The 17,273-nt window shown below is 46.7% G+C and overlaps 1 protein-coding gene across 3 annotated transcripts in view; it reads left to right on the top strand.

Annotated features, from left to right (window-relative positions):
* Positions 1-17,273, top strand: part of LOC139819638 (uncharacterized) — a 98,759-nt gene that overhangs the window by 39,574 nt on the left and 41,912 nt on the right. Inside the window, exon 1 of one of the 3 annotated variants that reach the window (XM_071789146.1) lies at positions 9,478-11,562. The exons of the other annotated variants lie outside the window; for them this stretch is intronic. The gene's annotated coding sequence lies outside the window, so the exon portion shown is untranslated. Of the gene's footprint in view, positions 1-9,477; positions 11,563-17,273 lie in introns of those variants that run through there. 3 annotated transcript variants of the gene reach the window in all.

Genomic DNA, 17,273 nt, shown 5'->3' with positions numbered 1-17,273 from the left:
TCAGTACGTCCTGTACGTTTTAGAACATACAAAAATACAAAAAATACAAAACTAAAATAATATAAACAAGCACGGAATAGGAGAAATTTTGTTGAATTATACATATACTTACGTAAGAAAATTTTTATTAAATTATTTTATTTAATTTTTTGAATTTAAACGATTATGTATTTATAAATACCTATCATGTTTTCCATATCAAAATATCTGTGCACAGTAATAATTATCTGTTTGAATAATTGTGCTTATGTCAAAATATATCGGTAAATACATCGCAGAAATTATTCTCTCTCTGAATCGATTATGCAATGTTAAATCGATCGCTCTCCAGATACAATGCTCTTGATAACGAGAGCACACGTCCTTTAGCGCGCGGCCACGTGTCTTAATTGAAATTAATCATCCGCCGGTCCATGCAGTCGTAAATCATAACGAGTCGACGTCCGCGCAGTCGTGGCGACGTGACATTTCAATAAGTCATTCATCGGTACGGACGGTTAATCCTCGCGACCGACGCGACCGGCCGACCGGTCCCGAACATATTCCGAGGTTGTGGAATCAAGGCCCGCGAGAGAGATCCCACGCGATCTCCTCGTGATGTCACGGGCCGACAGTGATTGATCGTCCGCGAGCAACGTCTCGTCCGAAGTAGAGATACCTTCCTCGGACTGCCGTCGTCTCCGGTGCTTGTACGGCGAGGAAAACCGACGAATCACCATCGCGATACCGGCCGGCCGACTGAATGGCAGTCGTTGATTCAAGAGATTCCGCCTGTGTACCTTAATAGATACTTGATTACGCGCACAACATGAGATAATGCGCGATATTAATCAAATTGTCAGCTGCCGGCCCGGTTACTCGAGATTTTCGACGAGAGCACGAAAGCTTTCGATGAATTTACGGTTTGTACTTAATATTGAAATTTGATTTAATTGCGAGCGTGTTATAATTTAATTAGAGATCTCATTATATTGCGCTGTGAAAAAAGATAGAGATTGAAGTATCCTGTTAATTTTTCCGATTGTTCTCAACGAAACGAATTAACGTGAAATATGGCAAATAAAACTCTATGATTGCATAGTTCGGTGCTTGGCAATAATTTAAGTATTTATCACGAATTGTGAAGTACTACCTTCTGCTCTGTTTTCGCACGTATTATGTAATATGCATTCTGAATTCAATTTTTAAGAATATTATGCTTTCTTTATATGTGACATGTTTTGAAAACACAGCTCCTCTGTTTTGTGCATTATAAGATTATTTCATATTGAATTAGCATTTAACCGGTTATCCCATTTTTCACAATAATCAACCTTTGAAATAATTTCCTCGATTTGCGACGGGCGATCTGTCGTAATTCCTGTAATTCACTTAACTTGACTCTCGTGAATAATTCAAGTGTCATATCACACACGTTTCGTTATTTATAATTTAACGATCGTTGTGTATCACGTGCGCGCGCGCCAACGGAGAATTTCACAGGCAATAAATAAAACTAAAGGACGTAGTGTCCGGCGCGACGCACCGGGCGATCCGATTGACCGGTGAAAAGCGGCGCTTTTTGCGTGTCGCGGAACGATCGGATGCGCATACGTCGAAACCAATCGCATTTGCCGCTCCCAGGGGACCTCGGGGTGGCCGTGCCGTGCCGAGCCACGCCGCGCCACGTCGGAGGTAAATATTATTCGAATTCGGTGTGTACGGCGCTATTAGACCGGCGCTTGCCGACGCGTTAATCTCCCAGGGGCTAACGAAACACGGGTCGGCGTTATTAGTGCCGAATTTAGAATTAAGCGCGGCCGCGCCACGCCGCGCCCCGCCCGTTTCTCTTCTCTCGCGCGCGTCCGTCCCTTTGTTTTCGCAAAAGGGACGGCGCGGGGACTGGAACAATGCCGGTAATTCTTTCGCCGCTCTTCGCCGTCGACTTAGCGGCTGCGACCCTCCACCCTCCACCCCAATTCTACTTTTTCATTCATCGCCTCGCCCCGGTAACCGTCATTTTGTACAATAATCCGAAAGCTGTGGATGATGATGTCCCTGATTTTTTTTGCGTACGTGTCGAATTTTCCTTCGATTGTAAAAGCCACAAAACGAATGAGAGGAATAGCAATTATTTTAACATTGCGGGATGTCGGTAGTATTAACATTGAGAATTTAAAGGTTCCTGCGAATTAATCAAGGATATAAACGAGTGATGAAATTTCGAAATTCGTGTGTTTTGCCATATTTCTCCTTTAATTGAGTTATTTGTCGCAGAAAGTTCCTGACTATATAAATATACATGTCCGATTATTTGAAAACCAATCTCTATGTGCCAAATTAATATTTCTCAATTTCGCGGGCGCGATTACGTCGAGATATTTCTTGGATGGAAATTCTGCTGCGACATTTCGGAGAGTTGCGGAAGATCGCGTCTCCCGGGAGATCGGCCGGATCGCCGAAATATTCGGCAGATCTCGAGGATAATCCCGGATGCCCCGAAACTTACCTCGGCGACTCATCCCAGGGATATCGCGCGACCGATATTCAGCCGGAATCTCGCTCGCTCGCTCGCGCTTAAGTGCCGCTTAATTCGCGGCCCTAATTGCGAACCGTAAACCCGGGACGTCTCTCCCGTGAGAGATGGAGCGTGGCTTTCGCGAAACTGCGGCTGGTTGCTGGATTGTCCAAGCGTCTCGCATAAGATTATATGATACGAACTTCTTCTCTTTAGAAACTCCTTTCTTCAGAATTTGATTTATACAAATTAGTAAATGTATATTTTATGATTAATGAGCGTTAAATAATGTGATTTTATTGAACTCGCGGTGAACCCTTAAACAATCGTTCTGTTTTGATTTGTCATTTCAAACGTGTCTTATTTTAAATACCAGTATTGTCGCAATTATATAGATTTAAATCGACGGTTTAGAGATAAAATTTTTCGTTTCTTTGAGATCGCTGAACCACCATTCGTTTTTGGGAAAGGCTTTTAGCAGCAATGGGGCATGATTCTATAACGTCACGTACGGAAGTGGCGTTGCTAGGAGAGAACGACGAAAGAGGTCGAATCTGGGAGCCCTTTCTCACGCGGCGAGAACGATCATCCCTCGACGGAATAAAATCAAACCAGAATCACGCCGCGCCGCGCGCTCACCCTTCCGATCTCGGAAGATTCAACCCCTACACATCCCGTACCATCATGTCCAGCATCGCCCGTCCAACTCCCCTTCCTCCCTTTTCCTCCTCACGGTCGCGAGGAATGGGCCGAAGCTTGACCGTTGTCCAGTTCTCAGCATCCCTCTCCCGTCCCGTGAGAATGCGCCGAGATCGAGAACTGGTCCAGAGGACGCGAATCAGATTCACGAAATGGAGAGGGGAGAAGAGAAAAAAATGTATGAATTAGAGTCGCGCGTACCGGAACGAGCGCGGAAATATTCTTCCATGGATTCAGTCCGTGAATCGCGTTCTAATCGTGCGTAGATCGTTAGATTGGATCCTTTGAATTGGATCCTCGACATTTCCGAGACGTTTAAAGTTTGCAGTGCGTCGCCGCAGTGATACTTTAAGGATGTTTCGGTGTTGTGTAATTCTCGTGACAGACACTCTGCGCAAATCAATTGAGTTCATATCATAACTCATAAGTTATGTATTCGACGAACAGATATCATTTATTTTATATAATGAGAATCAGCACGGAATAAATATATCGGTTTATATGGTTCATTCAGTACCGCTCTTATCGCTTTTTGCGAGGCGTCTGCTGGGTCACGTATCTAAAAATACGCGCCTAAAAACGATAATATCGGTCCTATTCCTATCAAACGATATTTATATCGGTCATTATATTATTATCCGACGTCTTCCAATTTGTCGAGACGATCTTATTGATACACTCTATCCTTGGATCCACTATGACATAATAACCAATACGAATACTCGCCAATTGCAGTAATAATATTAAATAGCCTGGGAAACAGCGATATACGCAGAATATTTTTTGCCGCGAATTTCTGTATTCTAAAAAACGAAATTTTCGTTACAGTCATATTTGCTGTTCGTTGTTTCAAGTATCACATTATATATTCGTTGAATGTATTATCCTTATATTTTTAAATAGTTTCATTGAACATTCCAAACGTTTGACACTTACATGATATCTTAAACGAGTAGCTTTATAATACGGGATTTATGCTTCCAACCGTTTATTTAACTCTTATTTTTGTACTTTCTTTAACTTGTTTAGTAAATTCTAATTATCCGCCTTTTTCCAGTCTCTCACTGTTCTTATTTAGCCATTTCACTATTAATATTGCAGTAATTTGCTCAAAAACTGCACGATGCACTAAATGTTCCATTTAGTCACAGATTATTTTTAACGTATACGATGTTTGAACTAATACGTGTTTTAATAGATTTTTTTCTAAGGCTACTAAAATAAGATATCCTCTCCGAGTAATCTATTTTAATATAATTGCATTAAAGAGGAAATAACCATTAAAACTGCATCACTTCGCGATTCTTCGCTTTTCGCTCGCTTTTAATTATCTCCCTCCTTTACATTCTCTTCTCTTTCTTTTTTTTCTTTGTTTTTCTTTTATATATTTACTTAGTGTCATAACATATATTTTCGTTTTTATTTGTAAACTTAATTGTATATAAATATATATCTTCTGCTTTGAGACTATTCACCACAAGCTACAATAATAAATTTCTTAATTCATTCACTCACTCATTCATTCATTCACTTAGTCATATACATTCATTCATTCATTTTTTTACTGAAGAAACGTTACTCGCTCAGTATAAAAAGTTCACAGAACGTGTCTACTTGCTGAAAGCAGATAAAGTTTCGCATTTATTCTTTATCTTCTAACAACACCACCAATTAAAGCTGTGATTCTTGATGATTCTTAACAGTTTGTTAATTGGTCTTTTTAAAGTGTCCCTTCTTACGGAATTAACTGTTTGACGTTCGCGAAACTCGCGCGATAAAATCTCACCGCTATCGATTGCTCAAGAGGCTTCAAAAGGACCGATCGCGTTTATTCACGTGCGCGTAAGGGGAACGTCCGATGATATTCAAATCATCGTGGTTTCCAGAACGCGCGACGATCGAAATTCAGAACTTCCCGCATACGCTCGCTCCTCTCGCAATCCGAATCCACCGCTGGCAGAATTTACCTTAGTCGAGGCGCTCATAAGGGAGCGTAGCTGGGGCGCGTTTAGAAGTGGTATCTCGACAAAACGAGGACTTCCCTCCCAATCCTGTGTAAACCCCGCCCGCGATAGGAAGTCGAGCTCCCGTTTTCCTCTTACGGGAACGGATCCTGACCTTTCGTGACCTGAAACTGACGATCTTTAAGAAATCTCTAATGTCATTTATTATATATCGTCTCCGTCCTGCCTCGCATATAACCAAATTATATCGCGATATTAAACTCGTTCTCCTATTCTATACAACTTTCGGAAATTTCTGAGCAGAATTAATAGGCTGAACTTTTTGACGGTTAAGATCCTGAAGAATTTGATTCATTGTTTCATTTATCTCCATACATACTCATCTTTCACTGGTATTTCTGGATCTATGCGTGTGAGAAAGTGTTCTACGTGAACAACCACGGGTCTAGAGAGATCTCTCAGTGTTTTTAGGTTTTTGAGCTTGCGTCACGTGAAGGAGGACCCCCGGGAACGTGGGGGTCCCTCACGTGCGTACTCGGTTTTGTGGCGTTTCGCCTCGTCCGGAACGAGGACGGAAGAGAAAGAGGACGGAGAGGATCGGCGGGCTCCGCCGCCGATTCGCTCCGCAGAGACTTTTCAGGGAAACGTGGGAGGAACTCCAGTCAAGAGAATCGCCGTGAGAAGCTTTTAATCTGCCGAGAGATTTGGACTTTCGCCAGCGGACAGCGTGACTGTGTACGTGTGTACGTAGAGCGGCGACGCTCGCGCGGAAACGCGGCGCACACGGTGTATGTACGCGCCGACCGTGATTGCGCGAGGAGAATGTAATTAGTGACGGGACGTTGCCGTGTTGATCCTTCGTAGTGGTCGTCGCTCGGTACCGCCGCCACACCGGCCTGTGCCCGTCGCCCGGAACGGTATCCCAGACTGTTTCTAAACGCCGTCCACGGACCGTGCCTGTGTCGGTTATCCCGTCTGAAGAAAGGGAATCTTCTCTAGAACGTTCATGCGTGATTGAGCTCGGCGCTTAAGTGGAGAGGTATGAATATACTTGGATCGAGGACGCGTTATTGCGTCGAACAAGAAAAACTGAGTCGCGCAAGAGTATCGTCTATATATTTAGGCTTACAATTAGATTAAATTATAGGTTTAAATTTTTTGGAGCGAGTACAAAAATTCTACAATATTGCATAATAATGAAATAGAAGTTAGGTTGAGAAGGGTGGGAATGAGAAAGATATAGTTAAAAATAAAAAGGAACTTGCGACGAGTTTAATAGTACAAAGAGATACTGTTGATTGAATTCGCGCTACGTTTTAAATGCATGAGGATTATACTTGTGTTTTATACATGGGAATATAAATAGACAAAAGAACATTATCCAATGGATGCCAAGGTTCTGTAGTCTATAAATCAAGTCGAGGTGAGCAAACGAAAATTAGATCAAACGTGTCTTTTTGAATAAGCCAGTGAGATTGGTGCTGTTCTTAAGGATCAACAGTTTAAAGCTCGACATTCGTATCATAATATTAGCATTAGCTTTGAAGCCAACGCTATTCTACGATGACTTCGCAATAGTTCCACTTGGGTTCTTTTGTCTGGGAAGAGCCCATCTAAACAAGGCAAGAATCAAGGCAAGAATTCTTTTCCGTCGCAGGTAACGCGTCCTTGCGTTCTTTAAAAGACAACCTTACATGCGCCCGACGGCTTTTCATTGTGCCCAGAAGACACAAGGTGTCGAAGGAATCGCAAGGTGTAGACAGATTCCGATATGCGCACTCGTGCCGATTTCACAAAACGAATTATTTCGGCAACGTTTTGGGGGTATTTATCGATCATGTTTTATTTGTGATCCGCGGTATCGCGGTACTTCGCGGCTTATTCCTCACGGGACGTTTTCGCTTGAGGAGTGCTTCAACGTTCATTTGAGAATGCCTCGGCTTTCAAGCTTGCTGATCAAGATAGATGATCCACTTTCGCGGTGCGTGCGATTCACAACGAGCGACGGCGAGTCGCCGATCGACGGATCGATCGAACGCTCGTATCGATTCGCCATGAGGCGTTTCTCATTGAATTAATGCCGAATTTTTGGCCGCCGTCATCAAAGCGGTCCTGATTGCTGAGCTCCGCGCGCGTATGGGCACCACAGTTGATTGGGATCATTGTAGGGGGCATTTTATGCACCGAGAGCATGCACCGCGGTTCCAACTTGAATACCGAATCAGGGAGGCCGAAGGAGAGGAACAGAGAAGGAGAGACAGGCGGAACGAGAGAATGAGAGGCGCGGGGTAGTGGGGCTTACCGGTTCCCGAGGCTGTGCACCGTAACAGTAGAAGGCTGCCCCCTTCCCTTCTCCTGCCTCTCTTCCTTGTTCCCCGTCCGTTTTAATAATCCTCGACCCCCTTAGAGCAACCCGAACAAGGATAGAACACAGCTGGTCCCCCTATTTGCCTCGTGCCCGGTGTTAAGGGGTACCGCCCCCTACCGCGCACTCGGTCTCGCTCGCTCCTGCTTGCCGCCGATAATCTCTCGCTCTTCCGCGCGCGCGCGTCCGACTTCTGCTTTCTCTGAATAATCGGAATTCTAAAGGAGCGTTCCGTGACGTCGCGCTTCGCGTCGGCTTCGCGGCGATTCCTTTTCTCCTCTCCCTCGACGATACTTGAAACGAAACGCGCGATTTCCGTGAGGTTTCTTCCCGGTTTTAACCGGCGAACGAAACGCCCACTGTTCTAGGCGTTATACCTCGCGATTTCGCCGATTCCTTTGTGCGCTCGCGCTCACGCTCCGAGACCGTTCTACGTCCCTTTTTCTCGTCTTTTGTTTCCTCCCTTCTACCAGACCACCACCGCTTGAGCGTGAAGTCACCCTGAAAGTCTGTCGTTTCAAGCGACGCGGGGCGGAGAAGAGGATAGAGATTAAGGCAACTTTGGGCGTGCATCGACTATTCTTTCGCAGTTTGTGTGCGGGATGTATACTTTCTCGGAATAGCTAAGTGGTGTTCCTTCCCAGGTCGGAAGCATTGCAATGAATTCTCAAAAGTGTCAAGACCCTCCGCGCGTACCGTATCTCGAAGTTTAGGCGGAAGACAAGGTTAGTCACGCAACAATGTCGAATTTCAATAGTCATCTCAAGCTTGTCTTCTTCATTGTTGTTATTGAAGTGGCACGCCGCAATAGTTACCTATCCTACCACGAATTAACAAATTATTTATCGTATAATGGGAATTTCTATCGCCTGGCAAGAATGCTACATAAAATTCTTCTCCATTTAAAACTGTCTTTATTCGATATAAAGTGCTAAGTCGGGAAAATTTAATATAATAGGAGAAAAGCGTGGCAAAGAGAGCACTAATCCTTCTGATCTTAAGCTAAGTATTCTTTTGGAATTACTTTCTTCGATTCTCGTGGACTCCAAGAAATATTTCCATGTGAATCCGCGAGTGATGAGGAAAGTCTCGAGTTCAGTTACAAGCGTAATCGCGACGGTCCGTTTCTCCGGGTTCTCTCAAGGACCGAGGTTCTGCGCAGACTTACACGATGCGCGTTGAATAATTCAGCGCTAATACTCGCAAAACTAAAGAAAAAGCAGATAACGAACGACCACATCATGCCGAACCTTCAAACTCGGGACTCAAAATTAGTTACGGTGTAAGATTTGCGACGTTAAAGCAATCTTTGGAATGTCGCCAGAGGAATCTGGGGTTTTTAAAAAATTCACTTGTAAGACAGAAAAGAAGGTCACAGGGTTACAGTTTAGGTCTTCTTTTCATTTTGTCGAACATCGCTCTTTTTCTCTGCATCGTGTCCAATCTTAGAAAATTCCGGTAGGCGCATAGATACGTCAGGCCTACCGCATGCCACCGTTCCGGTGTGGGCGCCCGCGTGTAGAAAAGACCTTCATGGCTTCAAATTGGCACGGGGACATGTATGAAACGATGAAGGCCCGACGACGGCGAGCGCGATGACGATGAACGACGATTCTGACGGAGAAAACCAGACGTCCCGCGGAGAGGATCGAAAAGGCGGTAGCTAGAAAAAGTAACGGAGAAGGGAGAAAGAGAAGGAGTATATCGCGACATGGGGTCTAGGTAGAGGAAAGAGGCGGCGGATATAGCGTGGAAAAAAGGAGACAAGCGTGCGCGCTTACGGAAGAGAGCATCGGCCGAGCATCGGCTCGAACGGCGTGAGAGGTAGCGTGGCGTGGCTCGGTTCGGCTCGGCTCGGCTCGGCTTGGCGCGGCGCGGCGCGGCGCGGCGCAGCGTGGCGGTCGGAGTAGCGGGACGATGGAGTCAGACGACTGAACGAGAGGTGTCCGCGCCGAGAGACGAGTCACGCTAGAGCGACGAGGATGACGGAGAGGCATAGAGAGCCCGACCGACGAACGGAGAGACGGATAGCGGGGTAGAGTCGGGCTAGTGCGGTGCGGGCGCCCGAGCGAGACCGAGCCGTGCCGAGCCGTGGGCAGGCAAGCAGGCAGAGCCGTTGGCGTAGTAACGCGCCGAGACTCGTATAGAGAGACGAGCCTGCTTGCTGCTTGCCTGCCTCTGCCTGCCTGCCTTGCTCATTGCCCTTCCTCCCCCGACATCCCGCACCCGACCGACCGACCGACCGTTCGTCCGACAGCCCGACTCCGACTCTATCCGTGTGAATGCGCGTCTGTGTTCGCCGCGCCTCTCCGTGCGGTGCCTCTGTCGGTGGCGACTACACGCGAGCGCCCCGGCCTTCGGCGTGTGTGCGCCGCGCGCACGTCCGTGTGCGCGCGTGTGTTAGATGGGGGTCCCGGCCCGGCTCGGCGCTCTCGGCCCGTCCCGTACCGTTCCGTGGAGTATCGCGCCGCGCCGCGCCGCTCGCCACCCGCTATCCACAGCAGTTTCAGCCAGCCCGCCCGCCCGACTGACTGCCAGTGTCCCACCGCACGCCGAACCGTTTGCACTCAGAAGCGATCAGGGAGCCCTTCTCTGCCTCCCTACCCTCTGCCACCCCGCTCGTACGCTCTCTCGTCGGCTCTCCATCGGCACCCCACTTCGCCCTTCTTCGTCACCCACGGTCGCTCTCCCTCGTTTCCCTCGCTGCCGCTCCGATTCTGTCTCCCTTTTTCTCTAGCTTTACACACTCACGCACACACACACGCGCGCAAGTAGTCCTCTCTTTCCCTCTTGAAATTTTCTCCCTCTCCGTTCGTAGCGCGCGGCGTTTCTTTGCATCCCACTCTGTCCCGACGAAGCCTCTCCTCGCCCTCCTCTGCCAGTCGAGTTACACTCGGCGAACGCACGAGCACCGGCTATCGCTCTCTCTCCGTCTCCCATCTCCGTCAGCTCGTTCTCCATCTCGTTTTTCACCCTCTCGCGTCCCGTCCTATCTATCCCTCTCTCACCGACGTGTTTAGCCTCCCGCCTGGTCCCTCCTTCACGCCACTCTACGCTCCCTCCACGTTCCGCTCGCGACTCGGCCGTCCTCGTCTCGCTACCACAGCCAGCTGTCCTGCCTCTCCGTTTTCGACTCCTCTCTCGTCTGTCGGTCCCGCTTCTCCCTCTCGCTCTCGGGAGTAACGCCGGTGTGTACTCCCGCTGTCACCTGATCGCGGGACGCTTTTCGCGGGTGAGATACCGCTCGGCCACCGAGTCAACCCAGTCTGCCGGCGCTCGCTCTTGCTCCGATTCTTCCTTTTCGCTGTCCTTCTCTCTCTCTCTCTTTCCCCCTCTCTGTTTTTCTCACTTATTCTGTCCGTCTGTCCTCATTCTGTCTCTCTCTTTCTCTCGCTTGTTCTGTCTTTTACTCCTCCTCCCTCCCCACCCCCGCGTAGCCTTCCTCTACTCTTCCACCGCCGCTCTTCCTCCTGCTGGCCGTCGCCGTCGTGGTCTTCCTTTACTCGCCTCGTTGCCGCGCGACGTCAACATCGTCAGGCTGGTGGTTACCCGGTGGAAGACGAGAGCCGAGAAAAAAAGGAAAGCGAAGCACAGAAGAAGTGGCCACCACCGAGCGTCCGACGGCGTTCGTCCACGCGAGACCGGGTTGCGAGAACGATCTCGCGCCTCTTCTTCCTCCTTTCACGGATCTTCGCCGGCACATCGGAGTCGTCCGGGGAGAGAGACAGAGAGAGAGAGAGAGAGAGAGAAATAGAGAGGGAGGTGACACTTTCGGACAGACACGCGGCACGGATCTCGCACACTCAGTGGACGCGCGCGGTGGACACGAAAGAAGCCCCGCGTTACGTTGCGGATCGGTGACAGTGCCAAGAGAGAGATCTCGTTTTTTTTCCCTCTCTTTTTCCGATCTCCATCCGGACTCTTTGTCCCGAAAGCGACTTCGTGAGCGGAGCGCGGATCTCACGCCGGTCGTTGCCAGTGCATGAGCGATCATGCGTGTGATTTCGATGTGACAGTGTGAAGACGACGATTTTCAAGTGAGTTTCGATCATTACTTTATGATTGTCTGGCTGTTCGCGCGATTTTCTGCGTTTTCTCGGAAATGTTTCAAATTTTGCTCTGTCATTTGCGCGCGACATTTCGTCCGCCGGAAATTATTGTTTAATATTGGTGAACGAAACGTTGTCAACGAAAGAATTCTCGCGGAATTCACTCGTGATATACAAACGTGATCAGTGGAAGATCTGCTGGAAAATGTAAAACATGGTTTTTGCTCTTGTCGATCATCTGTCGAGCTGTCGCGATTGTCGGCGTTTAATCCCCTTCTTATAGTGAATGAGTGATACACGATTTTTTAGTTTATACATCAATCGGCATTTTCATTTATCCATCAAACGATCCACAGTGACAAACTCTAACAACAAAATTGTACGCGAAACTATTTCAAAGTAGTACGGTTTTGCAACATACCATATAGACAAGTGCTATAAAGTAATCGATATCTCATGCATATTCCGCATTATCATCGCATTCCGAAATAAAATTGATACCGAGAAAAATCCCGCGAACGCAGCAACTTCTTTGCCAAAGAAAACCGTCGATCATACGTTCTGTTTCTAATTTCCGCGCGTCATATTCTATCTGGCTCCATCATATCGCGATTTATACATTTAGATTCGCGCGCTGAAAAATCTCTTTGTGACCGGAAAAGGTTGACGCTTCTCGACGACAATCGATCGATCGGCGCGAACGACGGTGGATCGAGAAGACCAAATTCGTATTTTCCGAGTGGACTACGTTTCATTTGTTTTCTCTGTCCCTCCCTTTTCCTCTCGCGGAACAGAGAGGCGGCAGCTCTCACGTCGAGGAGGGAACGACGAAGGAGAGACAGCGGCGTTCGTCCGCTCCGTTCCGGTGCCCGTTGCGGGCCGGTCGCCACACCCGCCCGTTTGGGAATTCAACTTACTGCCACTTTGGGACTCGAGCGAGGAGAGCGTTCGACGGTTTCTCCGACGGGATCTAACGGGCCGCCGCGCCGCGCCGTTTCGCGAATGGCGCGCCAGTTTCGCGGTGAATGTAATCGGTCGATCCTTCAGGCGGGGTGGTTCTTCTGACAAAAGTTTAACTTTCCCAACCGGATGTGATTTGATTTGGCGGAGAGAATCGTCAGAGCGCGAGCGGTGAGAATACGTCGAGACGTTTGGCGGAGTGTTGTTTTGTCGCGTCTAAGCGCATTACCTCGTCGCGAAATGCCGAGAAAAGTCTCGTTATCGGTTTTCGAAGTGTTATGAGAATGCCGCCCTTTCGATCGCACGCGATTGTTGCATTTAACGTGGTTCTTTTCACCGGCGGTTTAATTCGACGTAGGCGGACGATGTGGAAAACACGCACACGGGGGGTCGGATTGAAAATCCGAAGCGCTCGTTTGCGGTGCCTCTGTAACGTGTCATTATCGGCGATAGTGCGTCCTGATCCCGCATACGCGGCTCTTTTCTAAAGAGTTTGTTGATGCGTGGCATTTCGCCGCATTATTCGACGCTTCTGTGCGTTAGATGGGAACGTCATTTCTTGCGATAAAACCGCTTTAGCGATAAACTCTCGTTAACGATCAATCCTGCACAGCACATTCGATGGACGCGGCAACATTTAAAGATCAAAACATTTAAGATTTTTGCAGGTTTGTTTTTAACTATTGTTTTTATCTGCGGCGCACGCTATTTATTAAAAAATGATTAGATTCGAAATCGCAAGGTCGGAGAAATTAAACATCAAAGAACGTACGCACCGTACTTGTGCGATTAGTCGCGAAGATACATTACCTCTTGTCTATAATCCTTCTTAGGCAGTGACCCGATTGGATGTAAAGCAACTAATCAAACTATCTCACGGTATAGTCTCGATAGTCTGATGGATGATCGATAAAAGTAGTTAAGGACGGATATAGCTTCTCACATAGCTCTTACGGCGAACGAGATTGCAACAAGACCAGGATACTTGCGCAGATTCGCTTGCATCTCGTGATCCCGTTACGTTGATCCTTCAACGCTTGAAAATAAAACTCGTCGCGTTTATACGAAAGGATTTTCGGCGAGTCCCGCGCGATTACATCTACAGGCGACATTTACCGTGGGTCGCGCTGTTTTTGCGGGATTTTGTACTCTTCGCGCTAATTATGCGTCTGTTGTAATCTTGTCCCCGTGAACGTTCACCTGAAATTTTACGTAAACTGGCCGCGCGTCGAAAACACGTGTCTGTATATTGATCGTAAATTGCCTCGCCTATCATCGCTTCGACTCCTTCAGCTCTATCGACTTGCGCGAAATTGTCAGGATTGACGCACTTCCGATCGCAATTGCGAAACATTTCGCGACCAGATTTTCGCTCGAAATTCGAAACCGCGTCGTGAATTCGGCAATTGGCGAATTCTCATTTATATACTCTCATTTTAATACTGCGGAGTAAACAACTCGTTTTACGACGGTAGAAAGTCTCAACTAGTCGACTCGGTAAGCTAATAAACGCGAGTGTCGTTCCAACTAGCGAATATCTTCATCTTTTTTAGTTTCATCGTCTGAGAGATAAAAATTTTTTTCAAGAGGCAATTGCGCGTGCTCCTAACTTGAGTCTCTTTTTTTTAACGAGAAAAGAAATGACGTTTTTTCTTCGGTCAAGTGTCGCCGTTTGTCGTGAGTGACATTTGTCGCGAGGCTCAGACGTGTTTCTTGATATCGCTTGCTACTTCGAATAAATTAAGTAGAATAACATGTTTTCTCTTTCTCAAAATGCATATGATATTCGTAATATAGATCGCCAAATTGCGGGAATATACTGCGCACTTTGAGAGACGAAACGAAGATTATATGATCATAGATTGGCTTCTTTCCGAGTTATAAACGTGTTTCATCTACGTCAGAGTTTTGTAAGAATATCTGATAAACTTAGATATGTGAATACTATTTTTTCGTATTATAGACAATATCCGACGTGATATGATGAATTAATTTTATATTACAACACGTTACAGAGAAAATTCGTACGTCGAAGCAAGTTCATAAACTCATAAATCTATATTTGAGTTATGAAATGTTGGTATGTGAAACGCGTATCTCGATGAAAGAAACCATTTTTAACACTTCCTTAAAAAAAAAAAAGAAAAAAATAAAATAAAAAAGGAAACAATATTTAATTTAAATAAAACTTCTTTGAAATTTTAGACATATTTTTCTGCGGCGGACAAAGGATGTTTCGTTAGATTTATGATTGTCCGATTTTTTCTCATTCAAAGTTTAGCGACCTTATTTCAGAAATACTCCGTGTATCGTGTGTGTACTTTTACTCGCGATAAAAAAGAAAAAAAAGGAACATTCGGTTCTCTCCGGTTGAAATAACAGCCGCGAATTTGCCGATCAGTAGCCGCCGTTACGAAACCGATTGGCGGGTGGGACAAGGACGAAGGGGTGGAGAACGGGGTGGAGCGGGAGGGCGGTGGTGTCCTGCGCGGGAAACGGATAACCGAAACTGTCGCGTATGCACGCATACAACGGGTGGGCGTACGTGGTAATACAGTGGCCATGCGAGCTTGATTACACATTGCGATCACGAGTGTCCCACGAGCGGGCGGACATAAGGCCTTTTGTCGCACTATAGCCTACGGGCAGGAAGCACGTAGCGTGACACCCGGCCGCTCGGTGTGCGAGTGGCACCCACATTATACGCCGAGTAATATGTACACGAATGGGGAGAGAGAGAGAGAGAGAGAGAGAGAGAGAGAGAGAGAGAGAGAGAAGGAAAGAGACACAGAAAGCGAGCGAGAGAGAAAGAGAGGACGATATGTACAGAGAGAAGAAGAGAGATGGAGCGACGCGGTAAAGGGGATCGAAGGGGGAGAATCGGCGGGGACGACAGGGGACGTGCTATAATACTCGGTGGTGGTCCCATGCCACTACGTGACTTGTGTGCGGCTCTAAGCCGAGACATATCGCCGTCCCGGGGCCCCGTTTCTGCCACCTAAAGGAGCGCGCGGATATATCGCGCACCGAAGCCATTATACCGGCTACCGTGCCGGACGGGGACGGTTCGATCGGTCTTATTGAATTTGCTCTCCTTCTCCGCCCCCCCCCCCCGGCATTCGCTCGGGACTTTGTCGGGGTTTGTCTCCCGATTGTTCGCCGCGAGTTATCTAAGCGTAGTCCGCCGCTAACCTAATCGGGTCACCCACTCACGAATACAGGCTCTCGCAGCTTTTTTCACCTCGTCGGATTTCCGTCCGAAGCGAGCGTTTGCGCGCTACTGCGTTCAACGAAATCGGAATGCGACGAGGTAACTTAATTTTCGACTTCGTGCTTTAGACGCTTATTAAGTTTCCCTCGACACGTTAAAATTTTGCGTTCCGAGAGAAGGCCGGCCGTTCAAGATCATAGAGTTGCTCTCACGAAGACTTAATCTCAAATTCCAAGACTTAATCCCAAATTCCAAGACTTAATCCCAAACAAGCTTGCATGTAATACAGCTTGATGAGACTTCGATAATTGCTGAAAGAATATTTCTGCAAATTATCGATTTGATTAAAAATTGAGTTGCCATCCGATTATCGCTTTTTCAGATTGTTGATATATCTATTGTTATTTACAGATCATGCACGCATAGATATTTAACACTATTTTTTTTCGACTCCATTTACCCGGGAAGGTCACCTGGGGTGATTTTTATACCCGTGTTAAAAAAAAAAAAAATGCTTGGAAGCTCACATCCAGTTTTAATGTGCTTCTCTCATTTTTTAAACATATTTTTGGTTTCTCTTTATTTTTTCAAAAAATATTGAGTAACATACTGTTTTCAAATACTAATAAATTATAGAACAATGAAATATATGCAATATATAATTAATAACAATGATTTTAATTGAGGTATAAAAAACATCCCAGATGACTGTTCCCACGTTAAATATGATATTTTTCATTACATGTCACATCATAATTGAAGAAATCATTTTCATATCTTAATACCTACCTTCTAAAAATATATATAATCAGCACAAATAATCCGCCATACTATTTTATCTTTGGTCTCTCTCAATTGATTCTATCTACGAGCTCGCGGTCCGGCGCGGCGGCGTGGATTAAATGCGACTGTGGTAGTTAATAACTGCTTAATCGAGCCGTTAATTAAGGCGCTCCGGGATCACGGCTCTCGAAATAAACCTTTTCGCACGTTCGCGCGATCGTATCTCCGCTACAGGACAATGTCGGTTATCTGGCGATGATATCACCGTGACTTTTCGACCGTATCCAGCCTTCCATTTCGCCTCTCTCCCTCTTTGGCTCACTGTCAATTGAAGGAAATCGCGTACATCGCGACCCGGCCATTATGCCAGCCACCGCGCTAGACGCTTCGATCGGCCTCATTGAATTAGTTTCCGCCAGCGGGCTTGTTTCTCGATTGTCTGGCGTAAACCGCAGAGGTTTGCCATTTTACTCGGGAACCCAGTCGCTCTCGGGTCGACCAGTCGGCTCGCTGATTGACATTCCCGAGGGCGATAATCGCAAAAATAAGAAATCCGTCCCAATGCCAGTTCATCGCGTGACTCTCCTGCCGGGGCATATCGAACGATCCAAGCTGGAGTATTTATTAGGGATATATCTCGGTCTGCATCATTGACATTAGAATAACCAGTCTTTATTATCGATATCTCTTTGTGTCTTATCAGTTTTATGTTGACTTTCAGCGATATTCAGCGATTTTCTTTGTA

Source organism: Temnothorax longispinosus, chromosome 9 (assembly GCF_030848805.1).
Source record: "Temnothorax longispinosus isolate EJ_2023e chromosome 9, Tlon_JGU_v1, whole genome shotgun sequence".
Taxonomy (NCBI): Eukaryota; Metazoa; Arthropoda; class Insecta; order Hymenoptera; family Formicidae; genus Temnothorax; species Temnothorax longispinosus.
This window is presented reverse-complemented; position numbering and strand designations above follow the sequence as displayed.